Raw genomic sequence first — 14,850 nt, forward strand, 5'->3', positions numbered from 1 at the left:
CTGGGACGCCTGGGTGGCTCAGTTGGTTGGATGACTGTCTTCGGCTCAGGTCATGATCCCGGGGTTTCAGGATCGAGTCCCACATCGGGCTCCCAGCTCCATGGGGAGTCTGCTTCTCCCTCTGACCTTCTCCTCGCTCATGCTCTCTCTCACTGTCTCTCTCTCAAATAAATAAATAAAATCTTAAAAAAAAAAAAAAGATGAATGCGTCCTCCAGCGGCATTCAGCTTAGGCAGCAAAGAGCTAAAGACTTACAAATTCGAAGCATCAAAAACAGATTTCAAAGCTGGCATAGCATCTGAAAATTACAGGGATCCCTAGAGGTAAAAACTATGGAGAAGGTAAACATCATCTTTACCCAAATTCTTGGCTAAATACAAATTATAAAGGTACAAAAGAGGTCCTTGGAAGGCAGGTTAAAAAATAAATAAATAACAGCATGAAACTACAAGAAAAGAGCAAATTAATACTAGAGGTGAGAAAAATTTCACAGTCTGAATCTGGGCAATTTAACTGTCTTCTAGAAAGAAATTCTGAAGAAGAACACAACAGACTTCGGGTTTGCCCCAACATATTATTTTTTTTTTTAAGATTTTATTTATTTATTTGACAGAGAGAGATCACAAGTAGAGAGAGAGGCAGGCGGAGAGAGAGGAGGGAGCAGGCTCCCTGCTGAGCAGAGAGCCCGATGCGGGACTCAATCCCAGGACCCTGAGATCATGACCTGAGCCAAAGGCAGCGGCTTAACCCACTGAGCCACCCAGGCACCCCACCACAACATATTATTTACAATGTCCAGTTTTAATCTAACTTTCTTTGTTCAAGCATAAACCACACCCAGAAATTGATACCAGCACTTTGTAAGAGGACTCGATACTAGGTCTAGCAGATAAAAATTACAAGAGAGCTACCATAAAAAGAGTTAAATAGATATATGTTCAAAGAATGAAATGAAAATATATTAATGAATGTAGACTACCAGCAGAAATTAAAACTTAAAAATGGAAATTCTGTAGCTGAAAGGTGAAGTGACTGGAATAGAAATTTACTAGAGAGGTTAGGTTTATTTTTATTTATTTTTTTTAAAGATTTTTTATTTATTTATTTGACAGAGAGAGATCACAAGCAGGCAGAGAGGCAGGCAGAGAGAGAGGAGGAAGCAGGCTCTCGGCTGAACAGAGAGCCCGATGCGGGGCTCGATTCCAGGACCCTGAGATCATGACCCGAGCCGAAGGCAGCGGCTTAACCCGCTGAGCCACCCAGGTGCCCCGAGAGGTTAGGTTTAAAGTAAAATTGACAGAAGAAAGAAACAATTTTATAAAACTTTAATAGAATTTGATCCAAAGAAGAGAGAAGAAAAGGATTAAAGAAAAACTAGCAGAATCTCAGAGACTTGTGGAACAATATGATACAGTTCAACACACAAGTAATGAGAATTCCAGATAAAGAAGAAACAGAAAAAAAAAAATAATAGCCAAATCATAGCACTAAATATGAAGGTGTGGGGTAGATGGAAACATAAATTTTTAAGATTTCTATATACTATCTGAACTCATTCAATATTAATTAACTAAGCATATAGAGATAAAGATTTATATTGTTCTTCCTAGAAAAAATGGTAACAATTTTGCAAGGAGATACAGCTAGACAGCCCAAATCATGAGGAAATAGAAAATATGAATAGACTGATAATTAGCATGGAGATTAAATTAGTAATCAAAAACCTCCCAACAACAGAAAGCCAAGAACCAGATGGCTTCAGAGGTGAATTCTGCAAAATATTTGAAGAATTAATGCCAGTCCTTTTCAAACTCTTCCAAAAATTTGAAGAGGGAATACTTCCAAACTAGTTTCTATGGCTAGCATTATTCTGATACCAAAACCAGACAAAGACACTATAAGAAAAGGAAATTATAGGAAAAAATATCCCTGATTAACTAGACTGCAAAAATCCTCAACAAAATTCTGTCAAACTGAATGAACAGCATATTAAAAGAATCACAAACTATGATTAAGTGGAATCTATCCATGGGAAGCAAGGATGGTTCAACATAAACAGATTGGTAAGTGTGATATACCATATTAACAGAATGAAAGATAAAAAATCATATGTTCATCTCAGTAGATGCAGAAAAAAACACTTGAAAGAATCAAAACCTCTTTCATTATAAAATGCTCAAAAAATTTAGTCTGGAAGGAATATACCTCAACATAATAAAGGCCATCTGTGACAAGTCCACAGCCAACATCATGCTCAACAATGAAAACCTTTTTCTCCCCTAAGGTCAGGAATGATACAAGATTGTCCACTTTCAACAGTTCCATCAATGTAGTACTGGAAATCCAAACCAGAGCAATTGGGAAAGAAGAAATAAAAGCCATCCAAACCAGAGAGACCATAATTGAGTGTAGCAAAATCCAAGGAACACATGAATATATCTGGGAATTTTTTCAAGCATCACTTTCCTATTTTGCTCTCTCTTCCTCTTAATGCATCAGCTTGATTTAGTTATTCATTTTCTTTTTTTTTTAAGATTTTATTTATTTATTTATTTATTTATTTATTTATTTATCAGAGGGTGGGGGAGAGAGAGAGAGAGAGCACAGGCAGGGAGAGCTGCAGGCAGAAAAGGCAGAAGGAAAAGCAGGCTCCAGCTGAGCAGGGATCCCGATGCAGAACTTGATCCCAGGACCCTGAGATCATGACCTGAACTGAAGGCAGCTGCTTAATGACTGAGCCACCCAGGTGCCCCTATTTATTCATTTTTTTTTAAAAGATTTTATTTATTTATTTGACAGAGAGAAATCACAAGTAGGCAGAGAGGCAGGCAGAGAGAGAGGAGGAAGCAGGCTCCCTGCTGAGCAGAAAGCCCGATGTGGGGCTTGAACCCAGGACCTGGGATCATGACCTGAGCCAAAGGCAGGGGCTTAACCCACTAAGCCACCCAGGCGCCCCTATTTATTCATTTTCTTGATTTCACATCATAACTAGTTATTTTCTCAGGAAATTTTATCATATCTTTGACTTCAAATACCACAAATAATTCTTAAATATGTGTGTGCATATATGTATAGAGAGAGAGAGAGAGAGAGAGAGAATTTTCTTCCTTAATTCAGACTCATGTTCAACTAAAACCAGTAACAAATCAAATGCTATATGTCTAAAACTAGCCCATACTCAGCCTTCATCCTACATGAGTTAGTGATAGCATTTGAATTGCTTACCCTGTCCCACCTTTGAATCATTTTCTTCACTTGACTTTCAGAACTCTGCACACTTTGTTTATTCTTCATTTTAGGTCATCACTTCTCAATTCCTTTGCTAGCTCCTCCTCATTTTCCAGGCTTCAAAACACAATTACATAGAGCTCAGTCCTTATGTGGTTATGGAAACGGAAGTCTGAAGAGCTGCCATCTGCAAGCTGGAGACTCACAAAAGCCAGAGGTGTAAATTTCAGTGTGAGTCCTGAGAACCAGGAACTCTGATGGTGTAAGACTCAGTCCTAGGGCAGGAGAAAAACAATGTCTCTGCTCATGCAGTCAGGGCAAAAAGAAAGAGTAAATTCTTCCTCCACTTTTTGTTCTATTCAGGCCCTCAGTGGATTGGATAATGCCCACCCACCCCCATTACTTAGTCTACTAATTCAGTGCTAATTTCACCCTGAAACACTGTTACAGACAAACTCAGAAATAACATATGGCCAAATATCTGGGTACCCTGTGATCCAGTCAAAGTCACACATAAAAATAACCATGACACTACCTACATATTAATGTCTCCACAATTTATATTTTAATTCTGGTGCATTCAATAAATTCTTGAAAGGCAAATCTAGTTTTTCCTCCTCCATGTAGTATATCACTAGGATGTCTTAGGGATATCTAAAGTTTAGTATGTTCAAATTGTCTCTTCAAAACTAAGCTCTCACACCAAAGTATTTCTTCAGTTTTCCCCAGCTCAGTTGATAGAAGTTTCATTCTTCCATTTCTTTAAACAAAAATTTTGTCATTAAATAATTTTTCTTTTGCATTCCAAATTCTTTTGCCTGTGATCTGAAAATATTTTCAGACTCTGTAAATTTCTTATCACTTCTACTTTTATCACAGTGGTCCAAAGTACAATCATTCCTTGACCAGATCATGGTGAATACATGAAAACAGATCTCCTTGTTTCCACCATCTGCTCCTCTGTTCTCCACACGGTAGCTCTAAAGGTACTTTCTTTTCTTTGTTGACATGAGTTAGATTATATCACTCTTCTCCTCAAAATCCTAGGGTGGCATCACATCTCATTCAAAAGATAAAGTTCTTGTGTTGACCCACAAAGCTCTAGATGATCCATTAGCTCCACCCTTTCAAACATTCTCTTTTTTAAATATTTTATGCCTTGTTCATTTGGCTGCATCCATACAGGCCTCCTTGAGCACATCCCATATTCCTAGGAATATTCTCACATTAGGGACTTCAAATGGCTACCCTGTCAATCCAGAACTTTCCCTCTCACTCCAAGCTCAGATAGCCTCTAACTTATTCCTTTGCCCGCTCTGGGATTTTCCTTTAATATTTTCTTCTTAGTGAGGTTTTATGACAATATTACATAAAATTGCAACCTATCTTACACTCCTGATCTCCCTTGTCTACTTTTTAGCCGTTACACTTATCATCATCAAAAATACCTTGTGTGTAGATATACATATATGTGCATGTTTATATATAATAGTTTATATATAATGTAATAGTTTATATATAAATTATTTTTAATATAATATATAAGTTATATGTGCATGTTTATATATAATAGTTTATAGCATACGTGTGTTGTGTGTGTGTGTGTGTGTACATATATGTATATGTATATATAATTTCTCCCACTAGAAAGTATCCTTTTAAAGGGTTCGGTTTCTGTCACATAGTAAACGCTCAATAAATTTCTACTGAGTAAATAAAGAGAAAGGATCACCATCTTACTCCCTATGTATTCACCTCTTTGTTTCTTACATTGGAAAATGAAATTTTCACATGAAAATCATCAGTCAGAAACTTGTTCCCTCTTCCTGATCCCACACCTTCAATTAATCACAAAGCTTTTTTCAATTTTATCTTCTGAATATCCATTCTTTCTATAATCATAATACCATCTTAGCTTATAAATTAAAAATATATTATCTATAATACTAGACATCTTTCTGCTTCTCATCTTATCTGCCTCAGATACTTGCACAAATCTGCCAGAGTAGTCTTTCTACTGGTCTTGTCATTGCTTGATTAAAGTTAGTATCCTATTTGTCTTTCTAAACCCAGAATGACATTCAAGACATTTTACTTTATGGTTTCTGGCTATCTCTCTGTCTCAAACTGCTGAAATTCTTCCACAGATACCCAGTGATTTATACATAGTTTCCAAAACATACATAGCACTCTCTTGACTTGAGCATATGCTATCCCTATGCATTCAGTGTCATCCACTTCTCTCTTCATCTGACAAAATTATTTTCCAATAATCATCCCAGTTATTCACTTACCCTCTTGGAAAAAAAGCAAAATTCAATAAATATTAACCGTAATAAATGTTACTAATCTCCCAGGCCATTTCATGTATCTAATGCATTTCACTATGTACGCTATGGCATTTGGTGCATATGTTTATGTTAGCACATAGAATACTACTGGGCACATATCCATGTGGAGGTCAACTTTCTGCTACCTTCTAAATGTGAAGTTTGTGAAGGAAGAGACCATGTTTTTCACTGATGTATTCCTAATGCCCACCTCAATACCTAATGATAGATGGTCAAAAAACAATTGCAACCCACACAAACTGATGTTATCCCTGGGAGACAAAAAGGAAAAAAAAAATTCTTCCCAACTAGGATGATGACCACGTAGACCAGGGTTACAATTATGTAGACCATGAAGAGGATTTTCTGGCCTCAAGGTGTTCAAATAATGTAAACGTGCTTTGACGCCAGGCTGGTTTAGAAACACAAGTAATCAAAAAGCCTGCTCCTGCAGACAGCACTTCATGGTTTATAGAATATTATCTTTTAGGCTAAATTTTCCACAGGCTGTTTTACCTCTTTGTAGTAGTAAGTGAGATTGAGATAATTAAATAAACAAAAAGGAGAATAAATAAGCTCTCATATCTACTTATGTTCCCTCCATCTGTGCCTCACTTAGTTTTAATCTGCTATAGATATATACTGATTAAGTTATCTCTTTCTTAAAAGAACGTGCATGACAAATAAATTATTGGAAGTTCAAGTTGTGATATTTTCTCATCTTACTCCTTCTCCTGAGCTCATCACAAAAAGAGAAAACATTGCTTTTTAGATTAAAAGCGCACTACCCAACAAAGCAATTCTTCCCTCCCCCCCTTCTTTAATTTTCTTTTAGGTTTACAGTTACATAGATTGAATCATTCCTGTGGTTATAAACATGAATTTGATTTAAAAACCTTCTTTTTAGGCTCCTGGGCTACAAACAGTAAGAAAAAAGTAGAAAACTATTCACATAAACTAAACTAATTTTGGTTACATGAGCGTGTGTGTGTGTGTGTGTGTGTGTGTGTATTTAATAAGACTCCTTGAATTGTTCTATTCACATAAACAATTCACATAAACATAAACTATTCACATAAACAACAAACTTACTTGAAAAACAGCAATATTGTTGAAAATTTAAGATAAATTACATAATTTGAATAATAATGGAAACTTGTATAGAGTAATAATGTATCAGTACCTCTTCTAGCAATATGTAACACTATATTAACACTACATAGTAACATTGTATTTTCTGTCATTATGTTCATTATACACATGGAAAACCTAAGAAAAGATATTTTAATAACTTTAGCTTTGTAAATATTAAATAATTTTAACTTTGTAAATACTAAATAAATTTACAATTCAAATTCACTCAGTGAAAATTGTAGAGATGGAAGCTGCCTAATAAAATATTAACTGAAACAATATTGAATAAAAACTATTAATATATATTTATGTATATACAAATGCATATGTTTGTATATTTATCTATTTATCTGGCCCTTGAACAACATGGATTTGAATGGCACAGCTCCACTCATACAAGAATTTTTAAAAATAAGTACAGTACATGGGGCATTTGGGTGGCACAGTTGATTGAATGTCCAGCTCTTTGTTTCGGCTCAGGTCATGATCTCAAAGTTGTGAGATCGAGCCCAATGTTGGGCTCTACATTCGGCATAGTGTCTGCTTGAGATTCTCTCTCCTTCTCCCTCTGTCCTTCACACTGGTGCATTCTCTCTCTAAAATAAATGAATAAATAAATAAATCTTTTAAGAAAATAAGTAAAGTAGTATAAATGCATTTTCTCTTCCTTATGATGTTCTTAATAATGTTTTCTTTTCTTTAGCTTACTTTACTGTAGGAATACAGTGTATACATATAACATACAAAATATGTGTCATGTTATCCATAGGTTTCCAGACAGCAGTAGGCTATTGGTAGTTAAGTTTTTGGGGAGTCAAAAGTTATACATGGAGTTTTGACTGAATGGGGGTCAATTCCCCCACCCATTGGGTTGTTCAAGGGTGAACTATATGTACATATATGTATGTGTTTTATGTATATGTATAAAACATATGCATATTTTATATAGATGTGTGTGTTTATACATATGCAGTGAGAGAGGGAGAGAGACAGAGAGAAAGAAAGAGAGCACATACCATTCTGAGATAATAAAAGAACAAATGTTAAAATGCATTTCCCACTACCATCTTTTAGCTTATTAACATAGAGATTTCTTCCACTTGGATCTATTCTCTTTCATTTTTCTTCTGAAATAGACTTTGAATAGCTATCCACTTTGAAATCCCCCAGCTTGCAGGACTATGTGCATCTCTGAAGTCATCTGTGACTTTTCCTCTTAAAGCCTTCTAAACAGTAATTTCTGTATTTTTTGCCTGATGTAATAGAAAAGAATACAGGAAGAAAAACAAAAAACAAAGAAGGAAATAGATGTAAACCGATCTTATGTTTGCTTATATTTACAACATGTCATTTCTTGGTTTCGATTTATCTCTCATTTTTGAATTGCAAAGGTCTTTGATGTGTGAACTTTATTTATAGACTATCACATTTATTATTCATGCTTTATAAATAATAAATGAAAGCAATAGTAATGAAATAAAAATGTATGAAACTATCTACTGCTAAGATGATGAAAAACTACTTTAAATATTATTTGACCTAACAGATATATTAGCAAGAACATAAAACTTTAAAGAAAACTTTAAGGAGTTAAACAAAATTGCATGATTTACTTATTTTTTTTCATTGAGGGGAAATTGGCATATGCTGAAATGACAAATCTTTACAATTCAAGGAGTCTTATTAAATACACACACACACACACACACACACACACACACACGCTCATGTAACCAAAACACTTACCAAATAGAAAAATTTTATATAACCCTATAAAATTCATAATTCCCCCATCCAGCTTATTCCCAGCTCCAAATCCATCCACTTTCTAAATTATTTTGCTAAAGATTTCTTTTGATTTTTTTTGAATTCATATAAATGGATTGAAATGCTGTAAACCCTGCTGTGATTACTTTATTTTGCTAAATATAATTTTTCAACTTATTCACAATGTTGTAGCAGTGGCACTTTATTACTATTATTATTACTATTATTTAAAAATCATATTCCATTGAATGAATAAACCACAATTTGTTTATCCATCTCCTTATGATGAAATTTGTGTTATTCCAGAATGTATGACTACTAAAAGCTAAATGTACTTATAAATAAACTTATGCCAGATTTTTAGTGGAAATATGCTTTCAGTTCTCTTGGGCAAATACTTAGAAGTGGAATTACTAGCTCACAGAGTAAGCATATGCTAAATTTTTTAGAAAAATTTTAGGAAAGTGCCAAACAATTTATTTATTGTTAATTTTCAGCAGTGCTTTGTATGTTTTAGTAAAAATGTATTCTAAATAGCTTTTCTATGTCTTTGCATTGCATTTTCATTTTATCAACAGCAACCTGTCATAAGCAGAAGTTTTTGAGTTAATTGTATACTTTTTATCATTGCATTTTAATTGCTCTAGTAACTTTGAAGCAAACCTTACAATTTTGATGGTACTTCTTATAGTTAGTATTTTTTAATTTCATTTAAAATAATAAGAACTTTGTCATAGTACAGTTCTACTTATCAACCCACCATTTTATGCCTTTGGGGTCATATATTTCACATCTACAAATGTTATAAATCCAACAATACAATGTTATAACTTTTGTTTTAAGCTGCCAGTTTTTCTATTAAAAGAGCCAACACATTTCATTTGTGTTGTTCTCCTGTTCTAATATGTTCTTTTTCTCTTGCTTCTTTCAAGGTTTTTTCCTGTATCTCTAGTTTTAAGCAGCTAGACTAAATGTGTCCCAATTCTGGTTTTCTTTGTACTTATCCTTCTTGGAGTTTGCCATGCTGCTTGGCTCTATCAACTCAAGCTTCTCACCAACTTGAGGATATTTTTAGCTTTTCTTTTCTCCACAAAGTTTTTCTCACTTATTCTCTTTTCTTTCTCTTCTCTTTCTGAGATGCCAATTAAGCAGATGTTTTACCACTTGATATTGCCCCAGAGATTTCTGACTTCTTCAAGCTCACTGTCTCTGTCTTCTATCATCTCTAATCTGCTGGAAAGTCCAGCAGGTGACATTTTCATTTTAGACATTGGACTTTTCAGTTTTCAATTTTCTTTTTCATACATTCCAATTCTCTGAGATTCTTTGTTCGTTCCTCTTTTTCTTTAAGCCTTGAACTGAATTAACTTAAATGCTTGAAAATTCTTGTCTGCTAGGGGCACCTAGGTAACTTAGTTGAGTGTCGGACTCTTGGCTTCAGCTCAGGTCATGATCTCAGGGTGGTGGGATGAAGCCCCAGATTGGCTCCATGCTCTGCACAGAGTGCACTTGTCCCTCCCCCTTTGCTTTTCCTCTGCCCCCACTCGTGTATTCTCACTCTCTCTCAAATAAGTAAATAAATGAAATATAAATAAATAAACTAATAAATAATAAAATTCTTGTCTGCTAATACAATATCTAAGCCCCCTTAAGAGTATGTCTCTTTTGATTTTTTCTCTTAAATATGAGTAAAAATTTCCTATTTCTTTCCATTTCAAATAATTTTTTATTGTGTAGCAAACACTTGCAATAAAATGTTTTAGAGATTCTCGAATGTGATACCTTCTCCCAAAGTATTAATTTTTATTCTAATAGGTAGGTAAATTAATAAACACCCACTTTTAATATTTGATTGTGTCAATTTTTAGACAGATCAAGGTATCTACCAAGCTCTTCCAACTCAGGAGCTCAAATTCCAAACTTTGCTTCCTCTGATGGCACAAACTGATTATCTCTGTGAAGTCTTTTCTGGCTCCTAAATGTTTCTTTCCAACAGGTTCTCTGGAGTTTCTCCCTCTCATATGTAGTTCAGAAGTCACTCAAGGATTTGAGATACATTTATATGGAGATTTTGGGCTCTCCACTTGCGTGATTTCCTCCTTGCTTTATTCCCTATCCTTCAATTTCCAGCCACCCAGAAAATCTCAAAAACACTTCAAGCCAAAAGGATTGGACTTTACTGCTTGAGTTCGAGCTATCCAATTGTTTGTGGACAAGACAAGTGCCCTCAGGAAAAAAGCTAAAAAAAAAAAAAATGTGAGTATCAACCATATGGCTTCACTTTTTATGGATTGGATCCTTTCCAGTTTCTGGTTTCTTTCTTCACTCCACTACCATCAAACAATTTTTTTTTTCCTTAGTTAGTAATTTTTATTTATGGAAAAATTAGTGTGATGCAAGCTATCTCTATTACCAGAACCAGGACTCCAAAGAACTTCCTTTTGACTGTATTTCAACAATTCAGTTCAGTATGTCTTTAACTTGTATTTATCTCAGTACTGCAATTAGGTTAGTTTATTTTTGTGGGTTTTGTCATTATTCAGATGTTCAGTGTAGCTGAACTTATCCTACTTAAAATGGCACTATACACCAAATTAATTTAATTTGCTGAATCCTACTTTAATAAATTTTCACTGATCTTCAGAATTATTTCCAGTAATTAAAGATATTATTTTTAATCTGTTCGGAATTAAAATATCCCATGACGCCTTTTACTAAGGATGATGCATTTAAAATACATTGGGAGCTACACTATTTTTTATTAGGGCTATCTAGTGAAAATAATTTTATTTCATTAAAATAACTATCACCTGAAAATATAATTTATCTGATTTTAGCAATCAGACCCACACCCACAGTCTGTTGTATTTAATTGAAACTTGATATAATTTGTTCTCAGGAATATGAACACTAAACACCTTGGTGACTCTAGAGACAAAATAGTCAAAATCATAAGTGGGTACATTTTTCACAAGCAAAATCTTACTAATAGTCCCTGGCTGTATATACGATCTTTAATTGGTGATACGAGGTATTTAATTTTATTTTTAATTGAAGTTATCATGAATCGGGAAAAATTAATTCACTGAGTTTGACTAGTGTGTGACAGCAGAAATGAAATGAGTAAAATGTTTGCAGCGTCCTTTCACTATTTTGAATCTGTCATGCTCAGCAGAAAATCAGGATGCTCATACTCTCTGCTATTAAAGTACATAAACCCCAGAGACTTGTAATTTCCAGACAATCCAAAAGCAATTCCATTTTAATGTATTCAATCATGTATATAAAATAATTTTGTTTATAGCAGTATATTTCAGTTCATCCTCCTGAAATTTAACTTCTCTCAAATTATGCAACTTATTCCATAATGCATCTAGAAATTCTCTGATGCATTTGTTTATATGAATAGAGGAATCCAAGATGAATGGCTATTAGCCCTTTCCTACTTTCATCCAGCTAACCCAGTTACAAAGAAAATTAATCTGGTAATTTTTGGCTTATCCTAATTCAGGTCCAGAGTCAGAAAATCCAGTGTAGTAAATAGGTTAATAAGAGCCAGAAATAATTTGCTGCCTTTTGACCAGTGTGAATATAGACCAATAGACTTCACATAATCCTAGAGACAAAGCTGATTATCCAAACCTCTCACAGTGAAAGGCCAATCTAGATAACTGCCCCCTTAATATAAAACACCAATTTCTACTCCATTTACATTTTAAGATTGGAGTCCTATGAGTCTGACTCTGACTCTGACTCTGTCCTATGGAATATACCAGAGATATTTGCTTATAGCTCTATGCCTGTGCCTAATTGCTTGTAGTTCTCAGTGCACAAAGGTACCAAACCTTGTTTCCAATGTTACAGTGAACACACAATCTACCTTTTGCCAATAATTGACACTGTATCAAAGCTCTTGGCACTCATCCAATTCATCCTTTCTTCCATCTCTGTCCCTGGAGTTTACTTAGACCACTTGGATTATAATGATAGTTCTTTAAGAACCCAAATTTATAGTCTTCAAAGATCTTCTCTCATAATAAGCCATGCAGGTCCTGTCAGGTGCCCAATCCCTATGCAGTCTGAGCCTCCCCCTCTTTCCTTTTTGTAGGTTTTGGGATTGCTGCTTTTATTTGCATACTGTATGTTAGGAACTGTACTAGATACTTTTTTTGCTATTTTCATTCAATACACATTTTCATGGGATTGGTACAACAGTATACTCATTTTACAGATGAGGGCACTGGGGTTATCAAGATTGAATATTGTGTCTAATTACATCCAGCTATGAAATAGTTGTCAAGATTTAAGACAGGTCTGTCTCATTCCTAAACTGCTACCTACCTCTGATGACTCTGACTCTGACTCTGTACATCACCGTTATTAGATCTCAATCCCATATTAACCAAAAACATGAAGAAATGAGCTTTACTGAAGAAAGACACCTTAACATCACATGTTAACTAGCACTAGCACACCACGTAGTTCAGCGAGTCAAACAAGATAAAAAATAAATGTGTCAAGGTTGAGACCAGCATACATTTTTTTACAAACAGACCTACATTTAAATACTAATGCTTATTACCTATATGGCTTCAGTTAAGTTGCTGAGCTTTACAAAAAAATTTTTTTTTCATTTTTGATATAAGTTTGTTGATTTGTTTGTAATTTGGTTAAAACAGCATCACCTATCTTGAAGATTTTTGTGGGGGGGACTAAAAATGCAAGTTTAAATTAGAAAGAAGAAGTAAAGAAGTTAGAAATCTCTTGATAATGATGAAGTTTTTTATCCTAGGGGAGAGACATCAAGAATTATTTAGACATTTAAAGTGCAACCCTATCTCAAAGACCTGTGTTCTCAGAAATACTACTTACATGCCTAACAGAATCACTAACATAAGACTACCTTATTTCTCTTATTTCTTCTGAGAGAATAAGAAAATAAATATATCTGTATACATGATAAACTCTTCTTAGTAAAAAACTATTACAGTAGAAATTTTTAATTTTATCTTTAAAATGCCCCTTCAGCCTTTGTAAATGAGAGTATGAAGTGGTCATAGAGAAATTACCTTGGGCCAAAGTTTATATACCTGAAAGTTGACATCTTCCTTAGGAACTTTTGAACAAAAGCATGAGAACGTTTTTAGTCTCCATGGTAGAAAGATTATGAAATATAGGACATTCTTAATGACTCTGTTTCCATATATTTGCAGGATGCCAGTGTAAGAAAATTCAGCCAATGTGTAGAAAGGCATAGCATATGATCTAATACTCAGTTCTCAATTCCTACTTTTTCTTGATCTATAAGTAATCATGATGTTGTTCTTCATTCCCTCCTCCTGAGAGCTTGGCTTTGAAGTTCACATATTTCTGGTTTTACTTCTTCCACTTAGCTGCTCCCTTCTGAGTCTTCCTGCTGGCTCTTCCTCCTCTCTCCAATCTAAACATTGGTGCTCTGGATTCAGGTCTAATACATCTTTTCCTCTCCACCTATATTCATTACTTTGGTAATCTCACTTAGTCACTTTATTATTTTTTATTAAGTTTTTTATTTTAATACCTATATAGTTAAGATACAATGTTATCTTAATTGCAGGTGTACAATATGGTGATTCAGGAATTCTAAACATCATTCCATGCTCATCATGTTAAGTGCACTCCTTAATCCCCATCACCTATTTCACCCATCCCCCCACCCACTTCTCCTCATTTAGTCACTTTAAATATGCTCTCTGTGCTGATGACTTCCAAATTTAAATATCTGAACTCAACACTCATGTATCTTACAGCTTACTCACCATTACCACTTGGTTATTTAATAGGTATTTTAAACTTAACATGAGCGGAACTGAACTCCTTATTTGTCCTCCACCCCAAACCAGTTCCTCTGTACTTTTCTGGATCAGAAATAATAACAACCGTATTCTTTCATTTCCTCAAGCCAAAACCCCAAGAATCCCTCATGATTTATTTTTTATCTTATACCATACCTGTTCTTACAGTAAAGCCTATTGACTCTATAATCAAGATATAAGTGGGCTCCAAACACTTCACACCTATGTTATGATTCTTGTTCAAGTCATAATCATTTCTCTCCTGGAATAATTCAGTAACTTCTGATATGGCTTCTGCCATTTCCTGCTTTCGGCCTAGTCCTAACAGTTTACTCAAAGTGATCCTATTAAAAATAAACCAAGTAGTCGCATTCTTTGTTACAATGACTTCTCCTCTCACTTAGAGAAAAAGCCTGTCGAGTCACTCTGTCTTAGTAAAGTCTTGATATTCTGGCATCTGAAAAGAGCTGACGGGGAGTGAGGAAAAAAATCCTGTTATCTGCCAGACAAGCATTTCAAGTTGAAGAAATGGCAAATGCAAAAACCTTGAGATAAAA

The 14,850-nt window shown here is 34.5% G+C and overlaps 1 long non-coding RNA gene across 1 annotated transcript in view; it reads right to left on the reverse strand.

Annotated features, from left to right (window-relative positions):
* Positions 1 to 3,401: 3,401 nt before the first annotated feature.
* LOC125097060 (uncharacterized) overlaps positions 3,402 to 14,850 on the reverse strand; it is a 38,896-nt gene continuing 27,447 nt past the window's right edge. Inside the window, exon 3 of the long non-coding RNA XR_007126479.1 lies at positions 3,402 to 3,503. This is a non-coding gene — a long non-coding RNA (uncharacterized LOC125097060). The remainder of the gene's footprint in view (positions 3,504 to 14,850) is intronic.

Source organism: Lutra lutra, chromosome 4, assembly GCF_902655055.1.
Source record: "Lutra lutra chromosome 4, mLutLut1.2, whole genome shotgun sequence".
Taxonomy (NCBI): domain Eukaryota; kingdom Metazoa; phylum Chordata; class Mammalia; order Carnivora; family Mustelidae; genus Lutra; species Lutra lutra.